Raw genomic sequence first — 24,856 nt, forward strand, 5'->3', positions numbered from 1 at the left:
GCAAACATGACCAGTAACTTTTCATGAAATAACCATGTCAGATTGTAAGCCAATGAGAACACTTAATTCCACTTCAAACTGTTTTTAAAAGCGGGTTGCTTAAAGCAACAAGATGGCTGACATGGCTACATATCCCACCTAGCCTTGTTGCCTTGATGGCCAAGCCAGACTTGGCCATCTGAAGACAGTCTCAGCAGCAGCATAGAAAAACCTGCCAGTTAAAAGGCAACCCATGCCCACACCACCACAACAACTGCATGCCTTACTCTGATTTAGTGGGCATGGTTCTTTGTCTCCACTTCGGGATTTTAAGGTCTTTGCAAGTGGAGAGACCCCTCTCCTAGATTTCTGTGATCTTTGCAGGGAGCTTCGTGGGATGAAGCCCATTGGCCAGCTTCTAAATAGTGGTAGGCAGCTAAAAGTGCTTGGAGGCCTCATGAGGAGACGCCCAGGAGTAAACACGGGAGAAAATGAAGATGACATAGGCGCCTGACAGGAGGCACTGGTTGTGTAAGAGGGAAGGATGCTGGGCAGCCTGGCCGCCTGCATGCAGGACTTCCCACTTAGAGGCTCTCTCAGAGTCTCAGCTGGAGAGATCAGAGCATTTCCCACCATTCAGTTCGCCTCCCTCCACCTCGCACGGGGCACTGGGGGCATTAGCAGGGCTATAGGGCAGCTGCCATCCACCCTGACTCCAGGTTTGGGCTGGATACTCTGGCAGATGTTTGTTTCTTTGAACCACCAGCCAGGCTGTCTCCTGAGAGCTGACCCAAAATGGAACTTGGAGAAGAGTCAGCTGGCCTCAGTTCAAGCCAGACAAACTGAAACAATGCTAGGAGCTGGGGCGGGACCTCAAGACCCACAAGAAATGCTTACGTCCCTCCAGCCTGTGGTATGGAAGCATTTGCCTGAATCAGCAAACTGTGTGAAAGACTGTACAGACCCCTCCCTCAACCCCTCCTCCCCCCCTTAGCTAGAACATGAACGTATCTTTTATGGAGATGAAGAAGAGGCAAAACATGTTAAAAAAATGAATGAAATTAAGTGTCACTTACAAGCCACTTGGACATGCCACGGGTGAACATGGCAGAATTGTATTCATAATCCGGAAGGACCTTAGGCTTTAGCAAATTAGTCAGATGCCTTAGAGAAATCCTAAGGATAACATTCACTGTGCTCTGCACTCACGGAGGTGAGAAGATGCTTTCTAAGGTGGAAATATTGGAGGGGAGAGTGGACAAGGATGAGGCCCACACTGGGAAACTGTTTTGGATACAGGTATGCTAATGTTGATGGCAGTCACTGTGGCCCTTTGGACATGGTCCCTAGTCCTATTCCATTGTTTAGCCTTCTGTCTGGGTATGGACAAAAAAGTGACATACTTACTAATAGGCAATAAGTGTTTGACTAATACCCACTGGCCAGGTTAATTCTATGACCTCTTTGTCTCTCTACCACTGTTTCTCTTCCTCTCTCTTTAACTTCATCTATTTTTCTCTGTGTATTATTCTCTGAAATACGTTTCTATGAGAGAGAGAGAGAGAGAGAGAGAGAGAGAGAGAGAGAGAATGAACAGAGAATGGGTTGAACTTTCAGAGCCTCGAAGGAAAGCTGCTTTCTTAGTGAAAAGCAAACAACACAACCTAAAAACGGGGTCAACTTGCTCTGGAATGTCACCAGTCAGCTGCCTGTCACTGAGTTTACAGGGCGTTTCACCAAACAAAAACAACGAGGATGTTTGATATTAACTCCAAGCTGTAGCCGTAAAACCAGAAGGGGAAGATCGACGTCATCAATCTGGTATTGAGTGCCCTCGGCATAGGTGCATAGCTCTGCCCAGGGGAAAAAAATCATCCCTCAGATCAAGCCACTTAAATTCATTCAACACATGGTAATCTGCCAGATTTACTGTGGATGCAAAAATGGAAAGATTAAATATCCTTAGTGCTTTCAAGAATCATGTTGAGGGCTAGCTAAAGACAGAACAGCAAATACTGTTGATGATGATGTTGCTGTTGTTAAGCTGATTTTCCTCTTATAGCAAATCTTTCTATGAGTAGAAGGGAATTAAGGACTTTTCCAAGGGAAGATGGCAATTAATTGGCTCCAAACGTGAAGGAAGCACAGATGTTCACCAGGACTGCAAGCTGGAAGTGCTGGGCTAGGAGCAGAGGTCTGTGAGCGTAAGTGAGAGGTGCGAGGAGCAAGGCATTCCAGAGAACAAGGTTTAGTATGGGCAAGCTGGAGGTGAAGATGGCAGAGGGTGGGGACCAGGACCTTGGGACTGAGCTCAGGAAGGCTCACACATGCCTCAGTGGAAGAAGGGAAGCCAGGGGAGAGTGCTAAGGAGGCAGTGGTGTGGCCATGTTTGCCACCTAGGAAGCTCAGGGCAAGGACCTCAGTAGGACAGGTAGCAGAGTTGTCACTATATGCTGTGCAGTGGTTCTGTGTGAAGAGAGAGTGCTGGCGAGTTTGCAGTAGATGCTGCTGGGGTGACCCTGGGGAGTTGTAAGGCCCAGGGGAAGACATGCCAGTCAGAGATGTTAGTCAGAGACCATCAGAGCAGCTGTGGGTATAACGATGGCAGGAAGAAGAGTGAGATGGTGATCAGCCGGGCTTTGAGCAAGTGTTGGGCTAATAGCTGACATCTGAGAGCTACTCTCTTGTTAGAGGACCACTCCTCTAACAAGAGTCTGCAGTGACTCAGTTTGCAAAGAGTGTGTGTGGAGTGGGGGTTGGGCTGGTTAGTTTTGGAGACACTTGGGAAGAGAGAACCACAATCTTTCTTCTTCTTCTTCTTCTTCTTCTTCTTCTTCTTCTTCTTCTTCTTCTTCTTCTTCTTCTTCTTCTTTTTCTTGGTCTTGTTCTTCTTGTTCTTGGTCTTATTCTTCTTGTTCTTGTTTTTCTTTTTGTTCTTGTTCTTGTTGTTGTTGTTGTTGTTGTTGTTGTTGTTGTTCTTCTTCTTCTTCTTCTTCTTCTTCTTCTTCTTCTTCTTCTTGGTCTTGTTCTTCTTGGTCTTGTTCTTCTTGGTCTTGTTCTTCTTGTTCTTGTTTTTCTTTTTGTTGTTGTTGTTGTTGTTGTTGTTGTTGTTCTTCTTCTTCTTCTTCTTCTTCTTCTTTAGATTGGCCTTTGGGCATCTCAGTGTTGTATTTTCTTGATTGATGAGGGAAAGCCCAGCCCACCGTGGGTGGGAGGCCAGCTCTTGGTAGGTTGTCCTGGGGTGTCTAAGAAAGCAAACGGGGCAGCAAGCTATGCACAGCAGGCCAGGAAGCGGTGTTCCTTCACAGTCTCTACTTTAGCTCCTGCCTCAAGTTCCTGTCCTCACCTTCCCTCCTTGACTGACCGTGAGCCGTAAACCAAACAACCCCTTTCCTCCTCAGGTTTGCTTTTTTTTAGTGTTTCATCACGGAAACAAGAAAGCAAAAACAACTGGCAAGTGTGCTCAACATACTCAATCCTGCAGAAAGACCACAACAAATTTTATTGTGGAAAGAGAAGAGAATAAAAAGGAAAGCCTTTGAAGTGGCTGGCTCAAGAGACAGGTTGAAGATTATGTTAATTCCTGGCCATGGCAAGGTGCGTAGGTTACTCACTTTCTTTTTTTTTTTTTTTTTTTTAATACATTTTTATTAATTTATACATATTACATCTCAGTTGTTAGCCCATCCCATGTATCCTCCCATCCCTCCCTTCCTCCCACTTCCCCCCGCCTACTCCCCTCCCCTATGTCTGTGTCTGAGGGGGATCTCCTCCCCCTGAATATGCTCATACGGTATCAAGTCTCTCCTTGGTGACCTATTATCTTTCCTCTGAGTGCCACCAGGCATCTCCATCCAAGGGACATGATCAAATATGGGGCACCAGAGTTTGTGTGAGAGTTAGATCTTCTTCTCCACTCAACAGTGGAGAATGTCCATCGGCTAGTCCGGGTAGGGGTTCAAGGTTTTTACTGCCTATTTTTTCCTTGGCTGTTGCCACAGTTTGCGGAGGACCCCAGGGCCCAGACTCGCCTGTAGTTTTCCAGGACCCACTGGATCCTTCCATTTCCTCTTTCTCCCAGGCTTCTCACACCTAAAGTTTCAATAGGATGTCCTCCCCTCTTACCCATTATTCTGGTAGGTACAGTTTTTCATGGGGACATACACCTTGGGCTAGTGTCTCGATATAAGTGAGTATATACCATTTAGCTCTTTTTGCTTCTGTGTGAACTCACTCATTATGACAATTTCTAGTTCAATCCATTTGTCCACAAATTTTGGAAATTCCTTGTTTTTAATAGCTGAGTAGTATTCCATAGTGTAAATGTACCACAGTTTCTTTATCCATTCTTCTGTTGAGGGACACGTAGGTTGTTTCCAAGTTCTGGCTATTATGAATAAGGCAGCTATGAACATGGTTGAGCATATGTCCCTGTTGTGTGGTAGTACATCCTCTGGGTATATTCCAAGGAGTGGCATAGCTGGGTCTTGAGGAAGCCCTATTCCCATTTTTCTGAGAAAGCACCAGATAGCTTTCCAAAGTCCATCTTACCAAAAGCAATTTACAGATTCAATGCAATCCCTATCAGAATACCTACTAAATATTTTGAAGATATTGAAAGAACAATTCTCAACTTCATATGGAGAAACAAAAAGCCCAGAATAGCAAAAACAATCCTTTACAATAAAAGATCCGCTGGAGGAATCTCCATACCTGATCTCAAGTTGTACTATAGAGCAACAGTAATTAAAACAGCATGGTACTGGCACAGCAATAGGCTAGTGGATCAATGGAATCGAACTGAAGACCCAGAGATGAATCCACACACATTTGCTCACCTGATTTTCGACAAAGAAGCCAAATCCATTCAATGGAAAAACGACAGCATCTTCAACAAATGGTGCTGGTCTAACTGGATGTCTACATGTAGAAAAATGCAATTAGACCCCTATTTGTCACCATGCACAAAACTCAAGTCCAAGTGGATTAAAGACCTCAACTTAAAACCACAGACATTAACCCAGTTAGAGGAAAAAGTGGGGAAGAGTCTGGAACTCATAGGCACAGGAGACAACTTCCTGAACAGAACACCAACAGCCCAGGCCTTAACATCAACAATTAATAAATGGGACCTCATGAGGCTGAGAAGCTTCTGTAAGGCTGGTGACACTGTCAAGAGAACAAAGCGACAGCCTACAGACTGGGAAAAGATCATCACCGACTCTTCATCTGACAAAGGTCTAATATCCAAAATATATAAAGAACTTAAGAAATTAAACACCACCAAACCAAATAACCCAATAGAGAAATGGGGCGCAGAGCTAAACAGAGAATTCTCAACAGAGGAATATCAAATGGCTGAGAAACACTTAAAGAAATGCTCGACCTCCTTAGTCATCAGAGAAATGCAAATCAAAACGACACTGAGATTCCATCTTACACCCATCAGAATGGCTAAGATCAATAACTCAACTGACACCTCATGCTGGCGAGGGTGTGGAGAAAGAGGAACACTCCTGCATTGCTGGTGGGTTACTCACTTTCTTAGAGCCTCAGATTCCTAAAGGTGAGACAGTAACAGCAGCTTCTCCATACTGTTACCCAAAGGGTTCAGTTAGTTAAAGATGCAAAGTGTTTACTAAGCCTGGCCAGGCATGCATCCAGCTAGGGTCAGCTGTTGGAGTGTCTGGGCTAATGGTTTAACTATGCAATGCCCTCTACAGCTTTAGATGGTGGAGCCCTATTCCTAGCCCCCACATGAACGGGTGTTTGGACTTGTGGTCTGAACTCACAGCCTCAGCTGCGGATTCACCTTTGATGACTTCATACCTATATGGACTATTAAGGGACATGCCTTTGAAGGCCATATCTTGTCCCCTGAGCCCTTCCTCTTTTCATTTTGTTGTCTTTTGTTTATGGCTTCTTGGCTGCTATAGTGTGAGCAGCCTTTACCACGTGGTCCTACCACGTGATCCTGCTAACCTGCAACCCTTCCTCTCCTCAGGTCCCAAAGGCAGAGCCAGTTGGCTGCAGACTAAAAGCCCTGCAGAGAGACAAGAGGCAAAATGGCTGTTTCCTCTTTGGCTGGTGTTCGCCAGGATATTGTCTCAAAGCTGAAAGCTAAGGAACATGAATGCTCTTGTTCCTGTAGCTCAAGCAGACACACCCCTAGAGATCATCTTTCTACTTCCTCCTTTAGTTTCTAAGAGTTTTTATCATTCACCGATAGTCCTGCTGCAAAACAAAAGACCCCTCCCATTTACAAAAATAAAGCTTACACAGAGGCATACCTTTAGAGAATTCTTTATTTTTGGCAACTTCCATTCTTCTGAGATCAAAGGCAATCCCCACCCCAACCCCCCGGGGGTTATTTTTATATTTCTGTCTTATTTAGTTGGGAGAAGGTCTGTATGTCTATAAATGTGCACATCCCACCCTAGGAGCTGAATTCTTATCCGGAGACCCAAAGGTACCAAGTCCACCTTTCTTTTTCTTGATTCTTGTCTCTGCTGGGAAAATGTGGTGTGGAACTGAGGTGACCCAGGCACAGGGCACTGTTTTTTTCTCATATTCACAAGCACATCTGCTCCTGGATTAAATTTGGGATTTGATACACCACAGCCCGATCCGCTGTCATTGCCTGGTAACCGGCTGGCTGAAAATAGGCTTTTCATGACCGGGGAGTCTCTAAATCACATTACCCTTTTGTCAAGTCACGCGGCAGGTAAACAGTGGACTAATTTAGTCCCTCCACAGCAAGAAAAAGCACACACACCAGGGAGGAATTAATTTCTCCAAGGCTACGGGTGTTTTCTTTGCCTTTCTCTTGCCCTGGAAATGGCTTTGAAAATGTCGAAGCACATCTCCCATCCGTTGACTTACTGCCTTGTCCTTTGAAGGTCCCTGCCCCAAACAGTGCCACCTGAGGCCCCCACTCAGAGACTCTTCTAAGTCCTCCAAGACAAGCATTTCTGATTGGGAATAAATTGATGGCCTTTCCTGTGGTCCTGTACAGTATCCTGGGGCGGGGGGGGGGGGGGGGGAATAAATGGGACAAAACACACATACACAGAGTCCAACAAAAAACAAACAAACAAACAAACAAACAACATAAAAAGCCAGACTATAGCAAGATGGAGTCTCCAGACATTTTAAACAACAAATTGTTCTAAAACTGAAAGTTGAGCTACTGAGATGCTTCAGCTAGTAAAGATGTTTGCTGCCTACCTTAAGTGCCGACCTTTGTTTGTGCCTATGTGGTAGAACGACCAACTGCCACCAATTATCCTGTGTCCTCCACGTATATGTCACAGCATGAGTGTGATCACACACACACACACACACACACACACACACACACACACACACAAAGTAAAGAAAATAGAAGTTGATAGACTAGTGTAAAAAATATAGAAACCAGTCACCCAGACTCAATATTTATTCATATTTTGACATTTTTGTCATTTCTATCTATGTGCCCATTAGAGTGTGTGTATCACCTCACGACAATTCACCCTGAACTATTTCAGCACCTGTCTTTGGAAAATAACAACACTCTCTCCCACATAGCCCTGATACTGTCATCACTCATAAGCAGATTCAGGATGAGGGCACAGTTTCATAGGCGATTAGTCCACACTCCATTCCTGCGTATCCTAAGAAGTCGAGTAACATGTTTGGCTGCTATCAGTTTTATGCCTTTTAGTAAAGATAAGCCTTCAGTCTCAATGGTGCTGACTGATGGATGTGTCCATGCCAGCTGTTTTATATATAAACTCTCCAATAATGACCATCAATGAGAAGTCTCTGGAAGGCATAAAAAAGGAAGGTGGTGCAGAACATTGCATAACAGAGAGAATAAATGACCACATCTCCCTCAGATTAGGGGATCATGTCTCCAGTCCCCCTCCCAGCCTCTAGGAATGTCCCCACAATCATACCAACATTCCTGCTTCTCCCCCAGTGCTGAGCACATGCCCAACCTATAGTCTCCTCCTCTGTTCCTGGGAGAGTCTTCTCCCTGTGTGGTCCTTCCTGCCAGCAGGAGGTTGCTTAGTTACTACCTCCCCTTCCTTGGCCACCCTGTGTGGAGTTGCAAATTAACTCCAGCATGCATCTTACCTATTTTTTGTCTTTTAAAAGGCTATTTATTTATGAATTTATGTGCATATGTGTATATTTGTGTGTACATGCATGAGCTCATGTGTTCCACACTTGGCCAGAAGAGGTCATCGAATCCTTTGGAACTTGAGTTACAGGCAGTTATGAGCCACCATATGGGTACTGAGAACTGACCTCAGGTCCTCTGCGAGAGCACCAGGCACTCTTAACCACCGAGTCATTTCTATAGCCCCTAAGCCCCAATTTCCTATAATTTTTTTTCTTTTATTGATGACTTATTTCATTCCCAAGAAGATGTGTATATCCCATAGACAGGGCTTTGTGTGACTTATTCATGGCTACCTCTTCAGCTGCAGTACCTGTGTCTGACTCCATCCAAGTAACGAATACTTACTAAAAGCTACAACTGAGCTCCAAGCACTGCAGAGATCCAGTGCATCAGACCTCTCAATGCTCACGTGACCCAGCCAGCCATTCTCTGGGGCTCCTGGCCTGTGGTCTTGTCTAGCTAAAGCCAATGCCAGCTGTGCACTAGATCTTCTGTTAAACAGTTTTGTCTCTGCATTTCAAACAACTCCTCAGTGACTCACAGTAAAAAAAAAAAAAAATTACTGTGTAAAACAGAACTAAGTTACACACACACGTATGTGTTTATTTCAAATGAAATAGAAGCTGCACCAAGTTGCATTTCCCTTCGCCATGGATACGACTTCTCCTTTGTCCTAGTTAGTTTTTTAAAAGGCTGCTCATGAGATGCTAGGTGATTTTAAACTCTGCTAATTAGTTGTGATCTGTAGCTGAGAAAACAAAAAGAAAAAAAAAACACCAACCCACTTCTTTGGCTCATTTCAGTTCTCACAGTAAAACTAATGTGGTAATTCTATTTTAATATTCATTTTACAAATGACGAAATTGGGTTTATTCAGGGTCACACAGAGGAATGACAGCTTGTACTCAAACTCTGCACTAAACATTCCCTTTCAAAGAGAGAGTTCAGTTATTTAAAAAGTAAGCCAGCTTTCCAAAGTCCTTTGTGTCTAGTAGGTTGTCTATGGATAGATTAAAAAAAAAAAATAAGATCTTACACATAGACATATGGACACTGTTTTAGGCCAAATATATGTGTTGTATTTATGAAAATAAAATATTTCTAAGTACCTTTATAGTCATTGTAGCATGTAGCTACACATGCTTCCAACACAAATAATTTAAAAAGGAGAACTCCTATTTAATGGAGATCTAAAGAACTCATTGATACTGGTACTCCTCACCCTCCACCAGTAGATGGATAGAACACACAGGCCACACCTTTGGAAGCATGGCTGGCAGGCTTAACTGGGAACCCACAAATTACATCTTCAGTTTTATATGCATCAGTTATTTAATTTATTTTTTATGGTGTTGTATCTTGAATCAAGGCCTCATGCAAACTGGGTAAGAACCCCTGAACTCTATCTGCATAGATTATTAGTTAATTACAAACTACAGGAGTCTCAGAAACATGCTGAATTTGTCACCAGTATACATAGTAATATTTTTGTGACAATTTCCAGTGTGGCAGATATTTCAAGATATCAACCATATTCAAATCACTACATTTAAGTGATGCTAATTATCATTGCCACCATCAGATCTTGATATTTAACACATTGAGAAAGAAAGATATTCATTAGTCTAGCACAAAGTTTATTTTAGAATATTTTGACTGATAGTCGTAGTTTCATGTGGGTTTTATGCATTTAAATTCATTCTTTAAAAAAATGGTAGTAGAAAAAGAATCCCCCCAAATAATCTGAATAATTATTTCTCAAAAGACAAAACCTAACATACCAACGAACATATGAAAAACAATCATCACAGGAAGACAGATTAGAAACCACAGTGAGATATCTATACTCTCATCCCCACGACAGTAGCGTTTACCCAGAAGAAGAAAAGTATCAATGCTGGTCAGGATGCAGAGAGAGGGGCCTTTCGTATACTGCTGGTGGAAACAAATACCAGGGTAGCCATTATGGAAGCCAATATGGATGTCCCTCAAGAAACCAGAGCTAGAACTACTCTACAATCGATCTGCTTTTATGTTGTCAAGGAATTATTTGTTATTATTTTAGGGCACAAGTGGTTGCCTGCAGGTATGTAAATGAACCGTGTGCATGCCTGTGTCCTTGAAGGCTAAAGGAGAGCTTCAGATCCCATTGCAGCTGCTATGTGGGTGCTGGGAACCAAACCCAGTTCCTCTGCAGAGCAGTAAGTGTTTCTACTTGTTTAGGCAGCTCTGCAGTCCCATAATGCAACTGCCTTACCCCTGGGCACATGTCGAATGGCACTGAGATCAGATGCTGAGGACAGGCCTGCTCTTGGGCATTGACTGTAGCAGTGTTTACAGGTGGGTCACCCTCCTGGTTACTCATCACTAGCAGCGGTCATGTCGCTAACAGAGTGGGCAGCGAGGACATTTCCCAAGAAACACGGAAGTAGAGGTCCACAGAGTTCTTTAACACTTTAAGCCTTCCTTCGTCTCTGGATCTGCTGTCACTTTCCCATAGCTGTCACATCTGTATCTTATTCCTCCACTGGTCCATCTCTGTCTCTTGTTTTTTGGTGCACATGCTCATGAAAGGAACTTTGGATTAATTTGTTTTGGCAGATGTAAGTTGGGAAAGTCAACTTTTCTTGTTGCATGCCCCTCATTCGTGTTCTCAAGATACTAAAATGATTGGTTTTCCTTCTCAACAGAGTCAGGAAAGGGTTGAGGTCTAGTCTTAGTCTTTTTTTGTTTTTTTTTGTTTTTTGTTTTTTGTTTTTTGTTTTTTGTTTTGTTTTTTAAGAGACAGGGTTTCTCTGTGTAGCCTTGGCTGTCCTAGACTCACTTTGTAGACCAGGCTGGCCTCGAACTCACAGCGATCTGCCTGCCTCTGCCTCCTGAGTGCTGGGATTAAAGGCATGCGCCACCACTCCCGGTTAGTCTTCTTGACTTTTCATACTGCTTCATAGAGCGAGAGGGCCATGGAGGTGGCCAATGGTTTAAATTATTTCTAGCTAGCATTGTAACGCGTGGTGAGCACAAAACAATAAAGAACAGAGCTATGCTTGCACAAAAGCCTCTGATGGATGAAGCCTTGCTGTGGTTTTCATTTAGCCTTGTGTTAGACTCAGCCCTATTTCTCTGTATGTTTACAGAACATCAGGTTGCATGTTTTGTGAATGGAAATGTTTGACAGAATTGACTTACTTTCATGGGATCATCAGAACATACAAACTTGAGCGAGGTAGATGGCTCTGTTCTGTTCTCCAGCACCCACAGAAAAGCCAGGCTTGCTGGTGTACACTTTAACCCAAGAACTGGGGGTATGCAGAGACAGAAACAGGCAAATTGTAGGGCTTGCTGGCTAATCTATCTGAAAGAGAGAGCTCCGAATTCAATGAGAGAGCTGTATAAAAAGATCAAGGTGCGAGCTGGAGAGATGGCTCAGTGGTTAAGGGCACTGTCTGCTCTCCTCGAAGGACCCGGGTTCAAGTCCCAGCACCCACATGGCAGCTTTCCACTGTCTGCAATTCCGATTCGAAGGGATCTGACACTCCCACACCAATGAGTATAAAATAAAATCAAATACATTATTAGACAAAAAGAGTTGACGGTGCAGTGCGACAGAAGGGGCTACTTGAAGCCACTTTCTACAAACAGGTGAGCACACCTGCACAGGTGAGCACACCTGCATACACACATGCATTGCATACACCACACCACACACCACACTACACATACACACCACTACTACTACACTACTACGTTACTACCCCCCCCCCCCAAAAAAAAACCACAAACGAGGAAAAGATGAATGAAACTTCAAGTTGCTTTAAAAATTCCTCTGGGGTGATCTAAACTCCACAACCTTCTGTTTCTTAAAAGCGAAACAAGTAACCCTCACTGTTTTTCAACTCCCCCTAGACTTTTTGTTTTTCAGATGTGGTACAATATTTGTAATAGAAACTGGCTGAAAAACACTACATGCTAACAGACAATATGATAGACAAATAGGGTGGGAGAGACAGGAAAGGGCAGAGGCCGCAGGTCTACACCAAGAGCCGATCAATAGACTGCTGAAAGGACTGGATCGGCTTCTTTAGCTGAGGCCTGTCTTTGATGGTAACAGAACAGGCGATGACAGGCCTGGAGACCCCACAGGCCCGTCCCAAAGCCTGCTCAGAGCACACAAATACATAGGGGACATTCTTGTCTTCACACAGCAGTGGGAGGTGCAGGATGGTCTCCGAGGGCTCAGCGTCTGCTGCCATCACAGTGAACCCAGAGATGCCTCTGTTGAGGGTGTTGGTAGCTTTATTGGCTTCCTTTCCAAAGCTATTTACAGTTTCTTTTTTTTTTTTTTTTGGTTTTTCGAGACAGAGTCTCTCTGTGTAGCCTTGGCTGTCCTGGACTCACTTTGTAGACCAGGCTGGCCTCGAACTCACAGCGATCCGCCTGCCTCTACAGTTTCATGGCTGCTGAACAAGATGGGCGTCTGCGAGGGGATAGGCCTTGGGGTTCAGCCTCCGTCATGGCTGTGGTGCGCCGGCCTCGCCACTATCCGAGTACAGCCTACCTCAGATAGACTCCCGCCCCCCCCGCCCCACCCCCCCCCGCCCCCCCCCCCCCGCCCCCAGACTTCTGATGCCAGTGGATGGAGAGCATTGTGCTTAGGATGGGGTCCAGGGTCCCATGATGGAGGGCCTGTCTTCCTCATCAACCTCATCCCCAAACACTCATAGCTGCTCCTTTCCCCACAAATATTTATTTAATCCTTTTAATTTATTATTATTATTTTTTTGAGACAGGGTTTCTCTGTGTAGCCTTGACTGTCCTGGACTCGCTTTTGTAGACCAGGCTGGCCTCGAACTCACAGAGATCCGCCTGCCTCTGCCGCCCGAATGCTGGGATTAAAGGCGTGCGCCACCATGTCCGGCTCCCTGTTCTATATTTTAATTCATCTAGTTCTCTACTTGTTTCTTCAAATCGGTTCCCAAAATAAAAATTATCTTGTTTCAGGCTCTTCTTCTGGGAAGAACCCAGACTAAGCTAATTTAAATCAGCTTCACTCTGTAACATTTTTTTTTCTCCTCTCTTACATTAAGAGATGTTTGGAAACTATTTGCATGTCTTATAAAAGTAAACACTACATAAAGATGGTGTGAAAAACAAGTAAATAGGATAGGACCCAGCGTGTTGTATCTAAACGCTCTATGAAGCGTGAATTGTCCTGTGAGTTAAACTCACTCCATTCTTCAGTTGGGAGACAGACTCCGACAATTGCTTGATGGTGTAAAGACGCGTCTCCGTAATTCTACAGCTGTGCGTAGATGGTAACTGAATAGTAATATTTTGATCGTAGTTTCACAGATGGTGAGGCCCCAGCAGACACATGTATCCTCTAGAGAGGGGCAGTGCATGGAGTGTGGGTGCATCGCTGGGCTCGGAGCTCTCTGGCGTGTGTCTGTGTGAGCGTGCATTTGAGCGTCTCTAGACCTGTGTGTTTCAAAACTTACCGTTTTGAAAAATGGTTTTGCTTGTGTGTCTATGTGTGCGTCTATATAGCACATGTGCGCATGTGCCTGGGGGAGGCCAGAGAGAGAGTGTCAGGCCCCTGAAACTGGAGTTGTACATGGCTGTAGCTACGCTACCTGATGGATGCTAGAAACCAAACTTGTGCTTTCTGAAAGAGCAGACAGCGCTCTTAACCAAGGGACCATTTCGCCACCCGCCATATTTATTTATTTATTGCAAGTAAAGGTATTAATTCCAGTATGAATAATTATTTTAAATATCACAAACCTCAAGTCATGAATAGGAAAAGGAGCTTTTGGAAATGAAAAATATCAGACAGTCAATTTGTCATTAGACACCGAAATCACAGACTTTTTGTGCCACTGGAAAAGCCTCTTCTCAGCTTTCTTCAAGACACCACGCTGCCTTTCCTGAATGGCCTTTCTGTTGAACTGGAAGTCAGTGTGCCTTTCTCTTGTCAAGGCCCAGGCAGCAAACAACCTAGGCTTTGCAGGCATAGGCACGCTGGTGCAGCAGCTCACCTCAGCCTCTGAGTGCAATCGGCGTACAGGAGGCTAAAGTGAGTTTGGGACACATTTCTGAAAAGACTCAGCTATAAAAACAGGAGAGGGCCTGGTTTTGTCCATTGGCTCATCCTTAGCTGGTCCAAGTTTCATCCTAACACATGGCAAGTTCTGCTTGGTGATCACCATGAGGCTCTTGGATCTTAGAAATTTAAAATCTCCATCCAGCCCGACTATAAGAGTTGCTATTACAGGTCGGTCCGCAGGACCAGAGGACTGGCCTTCCTTCCACGCCTGCGCATGCGCAGACTCTGAGCCAGCCTCCACCACTCCCCAGTTTGCGGAAGGAATCACAAATTCCCTTCCTGTTCAGATAAAGGAACAATCGGACCACAGGGGACTAACTGGAAAGTAAAGCAGGTCACCAGGAAGGAACAGGGATTTTCTTCTCACACAATCCTCATAGTCTGGCCCGGAGTCTGTCAGGCCCGGAAAGGTCAATTGGGATCACGGGCTGACTTGGAAAATTTCCAGAATCTTCACTCAAGGGATGACACATGGGGCTTTGACGATTCCTACGGCCCACTCAGGACTTCCTGTGGCTCATCCAGGGATCTCACCCTTTTCACATTAAGCACATAAGTCTCCACATGATTTTTACCCTCAGCTGTTCTCTGTCGAGATGAGGCCGTTACCTTTGCTGAGCACCTTCTATAAAATGTTAGGTTTCGAGTCCTTTACCTCATAGTAGATGCCTTGCTGAGGTTTGAGAAAGTAAAAAGCAATTGTCTTTTACAGAGAAGGGTCAAGTCTAGGAGTTTAGGCAAAGCCCAGTGTCTACGCCAGCAGGCTGGATGTTGGCCCGGTGTGCTTATGCGTACTCATGCATGCTCACAATCACGTGTGTATCTCAACTCACCCTTTAGACTAGGTCACCTTTTCCAAGGCATCCACTCAGGGAAAGTCCTTCAGCAGCCTGTGTGCTCTTGTAGATGAGGAACTGGTTACTACTCTCTTGTTAATGTCACCTGCAGTCTTCCTCTCCTTTCCTTCTCTTTTATTTCTACCATGTAAATTCACCTCATGGTCTGTTTCAAGTTTCTAAGAGACGGGCTTACAAAGATTGGACGGAACTTTCAATGGATTTACTTATTTACAACTTTAAAAAAAAAACGATATTACATGGTTACCTGTCTTAAGGCTTGACTGTCCACACTCATCGTTGGGCCCGGGTTCCTAGTGAGCAGCCAAGCCTTTGAAATTGAAATGGTTCTGGGAGGAAGGAGGGACAAGTTCAAGTTATTATTATTTTTTTTTCCCAAGTAGCACTCTTCCCTGGGGATGCGGAGGCTGGTCATTGTGTGAGGCTTGCAGAAACATAAAGGGAAGGAGGCGAGAATATTTGATTATTTCTTCATAAACAACCGATTCCTTTAGCACCTGGCTGTGGCTCCCGCTGCCGTGAGGAGAATATCAATGCCTTTAATATTCCCTTCGTTGTGCCTTGGAATCCGTTGCCTGCCTGTTTCCGAGCTCTCTGGTTTCAGACCAGTGCCAGCCCAGAAAACCACAGCAGATGGAAAAGGGAAGGATAACCAAAATGTTTTCAATTAAAGCCCGCCTCGGTGCCCCCCTCTCCCCCAGTATTTCTTCACACACCTCTAACCAGTCCCTTCACCCCAGTCCCCTGACAAGGGGGTGCAGCCTTAAGTGTGCAGGTGCTACTACTGTTCCCCCATTAAGACTTTTTTATTTGCGTACATTTTTTTTTTTTTAAAAATGGTCAGTTTCCTTCGAATTAAATCATTATTCTCAGGAGCACCAGTGGCAAAGAATGACTCTTGAATATAGACTGGGAGAAAAGAGACAACAGCAATAACAAAGGCAAAACAGAAATCTAAATAAACCCAGAATCTGCAAAAGGACACTGATGGTTTGCTGGGAGCGTAAGGTTGGTATGGCTCATTACCACAAGGTGGCACTGTTAAAACACCTCATTTTAAAGCCCTGAAAATGATACGAATAAGGAAAGCAAAATTAAAGAGCTTTTCATGCAGAAAATGCTTTGTGTCAAGAGCAGAGCCAGCTCAGTGCATGTACCAGAAATGCCTGTGTTAGTGTGGCCTATGCATGTGGAGTGTGCCTGCAACCATTTTAAGGAGTAATGGGATAGGGAGTGGTAATTGTTTTTCTTTTTGGGGGTGGGGTGGGGCAGACGTTTCATAATTGATACTTTTGTAATTCAAACAAGAACTTTAACACTTGTTAAAATTTTTTTTTTACATTGCCTACTAAATGCATTTCATCTTCCTGGCATCTTTTAAAGTGTGACATTTTAGACATCAGAATGATAGGCTAGGCTTACTAGTCCTCAGCCCACTTCTATTCTACACTGAGAGCTTGCACACTGGGGACATTTATTTGAAAACAATTAGTGCCCCATTAAGGGAAACATGAAGCCTGCGGGTCACAGATGTTCTCGGCTGCTTTGGGAAATTGGCGTGTAGGAAGTTGGTAAATTAATACTCTGTGGAAAATGGTCCTGTCCTTTAGCCATGTTGTCTATTATGCGACTCCCTGACGTCAGCGCCGCTGTTGTCTATTATGCGACTGTATTCGTGTTTGAGTGTTCTGTACGTGCATGAGGTATCCATTCACCAACAGCAAGATGGAAAGCTGGCATTTCACAAGTTGTACATTGAAGACGGAGTGCTGATTCATTAGGTGCAGATAATCTTGTTCCTGAAGGCAGGAGTGGAAAGTGATCCAGTGGAACAGGCAGAGATGCCCAGGAGATGCCCAGGATGAGCTGACCTCATCCCCAGAGGAGCTATCTCAATCTGGAGATCTCAGAGCATCTCCATTCCTTCCATGAGGTCCCAAGAATACTAAGTGTGTGTGTGTGTGTGTGTGTGTGTGTGTGTGTGTGTGTGTATTTAAGCTGGAAGCATTTTGTTGTTGCTATGTGATAGGGTTTCATTCTGTTGCTCAGGATGGTCTTGAGTTTCTTGAGTTCATGTGTTCAAATGATCCTCTGGATTCTGCCTGCCAAGTGGCTGGGACTCCAGGCCAGTACCACTGCATCTGACTTTGATCTAGATTTGAACCCAGGGCCTCCATCATGCCAAGCCTGTGCACTACCACTGAGTTATACCTTGAGGGCATGTCTGTTTCTCTTCTCCTTCTTTATACAATTCTCTTCACTTTGTAACTCAATCATCCACATAGCAAGAGGCCTGGGGAAGGTCCCTGGTTTTTCCCTACAACTGGGGAAAACCATACAGGTTGCTGATGAAAACTAGGGCTGGGATGACTCCTGGATGACTCAATTACAGAGGCATTGCTCCAGCTGTAAATACAACTCATGATATAAAAATTAACCAGTCCCTACTTGGGAGGAAAATATGCTAATTAAAATATGAACCTCCGAGGAATGTGCCTTATTTAGATACTCAACGTGTTAGCCAGATCTGAGCCCACAGCAATATAAACAGCTATCACTACCACTACTGTTAATTGTTTTAAAGTAGTCAATAGAACTGTACATTTATCATTAGAGTTTTTAAGCAGAATTATATTTCTACTAGTGATTGTTAGCCTATAAAGATCCCTCTGGCTGGGAAGGTATGTGGAAGGAAAGATGTGTGTGTGTGTGTGTGTGTGTGTGTGTGTGTGTGTGTGTGTGTGTATGTGAGAGAGAGAGAGAGAGAGAGAGGGGGGGGGGGAGGGAGGGCGAGCGAGCGAGAGAAGGAGGTAAGGTTTGCAATTTACCTTGACTTACACTGGAGCAAGGTAGCAGCTATTTCTGACACACATATTTCTTTTGTATATGTCAACTCCCATGGTCCATTGGGGATCTAAATGATTTGTTTGGACAATTCATCATACTATACTTAAAATATCCACATACCTTGACAATGTTTAAAAAAAATTAAACTCCTATGTGTCCTATGGTGATTAGAATTAAGGATGATAGGGTATTTGAGAAGATGAGTTATTCTAGATTCTTGAACTTCCTAACTTGATTTAAAAAAATCTTGAATTATGTGGAGCGGATTAATATAGAAGTGATGAAGTTAGGCATAACCCCGGCTCTCAGGAGGCTGAAGCAGGAAGACTGCTGTGGGTTCAAGGCTAGCCTGGGCTACAGAGTAGGGCCTGGTCTCAAAAACCAATAACAAAATCCTGAAAATCCAAATCCAAAATGCCCCACAAAAACAAAACAAAACAAAATGTAGAGGAGCAGTCAAGAACATTTTAAAAGCTAACTAAAGCCATGCTGCTAGGTAGCCCAGGTTGGCCCCAAACTCCTGGTCCTCCTGCTCTAGCCTCTTTGGCACCTGTATTATAGGTATGCACTACCATGCTCATCCGTGACACAGGGAGGAGACCAGTGCTTCATGTTGAAGTTTCCAGGTGTGTCCCATCAATGGTTCTGAACCACTGGAGATGCCATTTATCCATTTGCTCTGACGTTCTTTATTAATTCTGCCTTTCATAGGGGCCAAGAATATTGATTTGAGAGCTGCCTTGGAAGTCCTGGGTCTACAGTGAGCCTCAAGGCTCCTTTGCCTTACTGACGCAAGTGTGCTCTTCATAGGCTAGCCTATTTGTTATGTTCATGTTATGTTTGGTAAGACTATCTGCTCATCCCAAAGGCGCCTTTTGCTTATTTGGCTAATAATTTGATGCAGTTGAGAGTTGGGATGGCTTTTCTTGGGTGCCCAGCTCCAGGAAGCCACAGGAGGCAAAGAGAGGGACCTGCTTGATTCTCGGGGGCCACAGACATTCCTCAGTGTGGCCGGTGTAGCACACACTTTATTCTCTGTTACGTTCATATCTGGCTGCCAGGCCTTGAACTCCAGAGGCTCGCCTTGAGAGGTTGGGGCTACAAGAAAGGACTTTGTGGATTTGGGCTCAGGCTCAAACAATCTATTTTAGAAGCCTCCCTTTAAGGAACATTAAAAGGCCTATAAAAGAGCATCACAGAACTGACGAGCAGTTGGTTAATGAGACTAAAGTGTCTTGTACCTTATCTTGATGTTTAATCAGTTGATAAGTTATTTCTGTATGTATATCATTTTCTCTTTTAAAATAAGTTTTTCCCCCTGACAGTGAAGGGTTGCCAAGATTCTGCAGTTTTGGGTAATCCCTCCTGAAGCATGCCTTTTCCATTTCCTTTTATGAGGTTCAATCTGTCTCCAGTGTGGAGAAAAACAGAGAGAGAAAGAGAGAGAGAGAGAGAGAGAGAGAGAGAGAGAGAGAGAGAGAGTGACAGACAGACAGACAGACACAGAGAGACAGAGACACACACACAGACAGACACAGAGAGAGACAGCAGAGAGAGAGACAGAGAAAGGGGCGGGGAACTTTAGGGTGACAATGCAGAATTCGGAATCAAACTAAGAAATTTGGATCTCAGGTGCTAGCATAAAAAATTTTTTTTTGCATTATAAATAAGCAGGTAGGTACTTACTGGGTGATCAACATGAATTTAAGATGAGGGTTCCAGGCCACCCTCAAAGTACATAGGCAGCACAAACTTCTTTCTCTCTAAGTTTATTCCATAAAGAAGGTGAAACTGTCTTCCCTATCACATGTAAAGGTAAAATACAAAATGGCAAGCCTAGGAGGTGTAAGCCAGGGCTGAGGCCCGATGGGAACCTACCCAAAGGACTTCAGATGTGACCTAAGAGTTCACAGCTGTCTCAGTTCAGACTTCATTGCCTTGGGCCCAGGAGCAGGCTCAACTAAATCCAAGTGTAGAACTGCCCTCAGGCAAAAAGAGTAAGGAATCCGTACATCTCGAAAAGATCATCTCTGAGTGCTCCGAAATTGCACAACTCCTTCGTTTTGCTGCAGTTAGTTATCTAGACTATCTGAACCGCTTAACAAGATCAGCTTGTGTGCTAAACCATGACTTCTTATTAGCAAACAGGCCCAGAAGGAGACAGGTTTTGCTGGCAAAAAGAAAGTCAGGCTGAGAGCCTCGCAGCCTTGGAAAGTTGGAATCTGAACTTTGGCAGGAACTTTGGAACCCCGAGAAGAGAGACAAACATGGTCAAGCTAGGGTCTCTGGTGACAAACGTAATGACTATAGCTTTTATTCAAGCTCACCTTCTTACGAAGGTTAGGGAGCTAGAGAAAGAAAGGACTTAAGCTTGCTAGGTAGAGGGATGCACAAGTTTCTTCCCCCCAAAAAGGAGAGAATGTTACTGAGAGGTGAAGTCTCTTTCCTTGACATTAGAATAACACGGCTATTCTGATAAGGTTGTGTCGTATTACGACTCAAGGAAGCAGGGAATCCAAGTTAGCATGCCTTTGTTTCCCGTTCTTTCCCGTGTTCACATGACACAATGAAATGCAGGAAGCAGGTACGTGCAAATGACCTTAGGTCCCTACTCCAGGTACCTCTGACAATGTGACACCAGGTCCTGGCGGTCTTCCACGCTCAGCTTCTCTCACCTGATGTTTAGGCTCCCTGAAACACGGGAGCTTATACTGCTAGTTCTGTGGCCATTATCTCACAAATGCCTTAAAGGGGTCCATACAAGGGTTAGTTGGAATGTTAGCTACTTTGTGTGTCCAGCAAGAGTACCGTGGTCCACCTCTCTATGGGGACAAGATCTGGGCCTTGCTGTGCAGTGCTGAGTCCTTGCATGGTTCCAGGGACTGGACCTGACTAGTGCATTGAAGGAATGAAGAAGAACTTCCTTGCATGCACGCACTCACGCACACACACATGTGGCTGTGCTCATGTCAACATTGACACATGTTGTCCTGATTTCATTCACTCAGGGCTCCCTCTTTGAGAGCTAAACAAAAGCCATCTTGCACCAAGCCCCTGTCTTGCCCCCAGACTGAAATTCCCCCCTTTCCCCCATGTTCCCCAAGTTCTCGGAAAGCCCACAAAAGCACTCCTGGTAACACCTGGGAGCCAACTCATAAGGTGAAAAACCCACAATGTTACAGTAGATAAAAAAGTTAGATAAGATTCCCCTTGTGGCTTGGCCCAAACCCCCTACCCTATTATACCCTATCAGCATTAAGGCCAACTTCCCTGTAACCCCCATACCCAATCATGTGACACCAAGGCTTGGAAAGTCCAGCTTGTGGTTTTTGCCTTTATAAACCCTGTATCCTAAGGAGTTGGGGCTGCCAACTTCCTCCAGTTACTGGGATACTGATGGTCCTTACTCCGGAGCTTGCTCAGTAAAAGACCCTGTGTGAATTGATCCAGCTGGTCTCTTATGGTCTTTGGGGGTCTTTTGACTTGGGCATAACACCTCCATTCCCTACAATGTGAGTCTTCATTTTCCCTAAGAAACCCTCGTCCTTAGCCCACTCTTTGGGGTGTTGATTGTGCTTCCTCTAAGTTCCATGACTGTCAGTGGTAAAACCCACAAGAGATGCACCTTTGCAAATTATTTCTGGAGATGAACCAGGTTTCAGTTGTGACCCAGAGGTCCCATGAATAACACATAGCCAAATAGCACTGGCTGCGTTATGAAAAATTCTCCTGTGTCCTGGGTCAGCTGGTACCCGCGAACAGATTGAATCTTCTTAGAGGCCCCCCAGGGCCAGAGGTTGCCATTACTTGCAATCCCATCTCATCACCATTAGTGCACTGTTCTGAGCAGGTAAGCTCCAAGTTCTCCACAAAAGGATGCAATGATGGTGAGATTTCATAGGGACTTCACGTGGATGACACAGACACAGTGGACAGCCTTGTCAAGCCAACCATTGTCACTAAAGATTATTTACCCAGCTTGGGCCAGGTGCTCTGCTCTGTTGGCTGCATGCTGAGTGAGTCCTAGCAATGGTAACAAATATGAGTTCTGAAGTCATGAAAATATCATAGCATAAGTCATCACGTGGTTATTCTTTTTGTTATTGCTGGAACACTGGTCAGTTCAGTTCTGTTCTCTGACTTGAACTTTAACCAGGATTAGTTTTTTGTTGTTGTCGTTTATTTGCCAACTCAGGACATAAATGAGGAAAAAAATAAGCCTTGAATTGGTTTTCTGAGTCTTTTCAGCTTTGTGTCTGCGTATATGTACATATGTACCCTATGGTGTATTATGTTTTTTTTTTAAATCATAGTTTCATATATCGATCTCATAGGGTAATTCCACAATGTCCCCTAAAGCAGAATAGCCAAAGCCTTATGTTGTACATTGATCCCTCCTATGGAGATTAATGTATAGGTTTCTATCACCTTAAATATTTACAAAAGATTTCAGTCAATTTTAGACAGAAAAATAAATCATTACGTGAAGTCTGAAATGGTGAGATTTAAATGGAAGTGTTCTATAAATATAGATATTATGATGGATCCGACACTGCTGGGTGGATGGGGTGAGGGAGGAAAGGTCCTCGGGCAGGAAGACTCAGGACCACTTCACCTCATTCCCTTCATGAAGAGCGGCTGCTTCCACATGCCAGAGCACCAAAGGGCATAAAACTAAGGCTGTTGGCTGAGGAGTATTCTATGCAGGTGAACTGGAGTCTGGTTTTTGAAAACAAATCTCAGAATGTGCAGTTTGAGGATAAAATGAGCAGCAAGCGTTGGTGGTGTTGAACATATTTCCAAGTCCAACGTTCTCATCTCTCAAAGGTTTGAAAAAGTCCTCTGGGGTCTGTGCTCCTAGGCTGTTCCAGAGGAAGCAGCCATCCTTTGCTATGTGGCCTGCAGCTTTGTCTTCTGTCCAGTGGAAACACAAGCATACCAGGGCACCCTCTCCACACACTAGCTGCCACTATGGAAGCCACTGGACTGCCATGTTCAGCAAGAGTTCCATCTCCAGGGCTTGCTGGAGACAGTGGGGGCAGGGAACTGGCCAAGGATGAGGAAAGTATTTAGGGGCTGTGCAGTCTACACGAAGATGTTGTGAATGATTGTTTCTTGTGGGAATGGAGTCAAAGGCTATGTACGACGTCATAGTCAGAGCAGACAGTGGACTTTACCCTTCAGTTAGACTTCTGTGGCTGAGCCACAAGAAGCCATCAGAAGTAAAGGACATTTTTTTTTCTTAATGGTGTATCCTGGAGAAAAATGATCAGCATGCATTTTTCCTTCTTTGACGTGTAAACCTTATTTTCTGCACTCTTCCTGCCATTGTCATTATGGCGTTTGGTTCTTATGTGTGATGAATGGGCAGGGAACGTCTTTGCCCTCACTTGTGGGAGTTAGGTTATTGAGGGGGGAGACTCCACACAGATGCTGGGAGAGCCATGTTCACTGTGATTTCCTCAAAGGGCTCTTTAGTGCGGTCCTTGGGGCTAGGTTCATAAACCACAATTTCTCTTTCTCTTACCATCCTTAGTTTTATTTAATAAACAACAACAATAACAAAAACAAAACCATAGTCTTAAAATCATCCTAAGTCATTGTAAAAGAAGACACTCAAAGGGTTGTTTCTTTTTCCCCTCTGCTGAGTTCTCCTGGGGTATACCAAAACTTATTTTCTTTTTATTATTTTGTTTTAGTTTAACATATACATTTATATTATTGCACATATATACAATAAATTACATACAGCAAGAAGGATCATGAAACAATTAGAAATTACATAAATGTTACATTTATAGTGTTTTGCCTATTTGCATTTGACAACCTTGGAGAAAAACATCTTTCCTATCTTGGTGAGTCTAAAATTCTGAGTGTAAATCAATATCTGTCATATCTCATCTCTGTTAACCTAAAAACATCTATCTAGACCTAAAAACAACTTAACTCCTAAACAACTAAGCTTAATTGTAAGACTAAACTATCTAGTCTTAAACCCTATTAGAGACTTGAGAAGGAATAAAATTAATTACCCGAGTAAACAGAAAGTGCAAGTTAGCAGCTTCCAAAATGAGAAAAATGACAATTTGCTGCCTGACCAGTGACCCAAAACTCTATAATGTTAGAGCATCATCTTCAGCCTTCTGGCCCATTATATCTGGCAGACATATTTGTGAGTCAGGAACTACTGAGGATTTGCTTACCCGGTCTTGCCAGAGTTTGCCTGTCGACTCTGCCTGTGTCCGAGCTTGCCCACCTTTAGGCAGAATTATGTCTCTGGCAGAAACAGGATATTTTGCCTAGTGCCTGGTTTGCCACATTTGAAGCCATCTCCATAAGGAGGTTCATTGATGCTAATCATCTTCTCTGAGGTAGGCTGGGTGTTGCCAGAAGTTTACTTGTCTTATTGTCAAAGGATCCTTAAAATCATAAAAACATCCTTAAATGTCATATTCTGTTAGTCTCTGAGGTTTTTGATTATCTTACCTAACTAATTTACCTTATATACCTATAGAATCATATCTATCTGTTAAAAGCTAGGGTGTATATTCTTGAGATGAAAATAGAGTAGTGATTGAAATGACCATGAGCTGATCAACTAACAATTAGCTTGTATTACTTAATTATCCTAAACAGCCTGCAATAGCACCTTCAAAGTATTGGAAGTAAATCTTGTATTATAATTGAGTTGTATGGGCACACTACCTCATATTTAATAGAAATATATTTAATGCATGTGAAGCATAATATTGAATTTGAATTCTATATCAACGTATCAAAATTGAACTTATTTTGCATCAACATACAAAATTCTATACCAATGAATTAAAAATAACCTTGTTTGTGAGTAACAATTAAGGCCTTAAGTTGAGGAGTAGGTTCAATGATTTACTTTTTGTC

The sequence above is a fragment of the Acomys minous genome (genome assembly GCF_964271855.1).
Source record: "Acomys minous genome assembly, chromosome: 11".
Classification (NCBI taxonomy): domain Eukaryota; kingdom Metazoa; phylum Chordata; class Mammalia; order Rodentia; family Muridae; genus Acomys; species Acomys minous.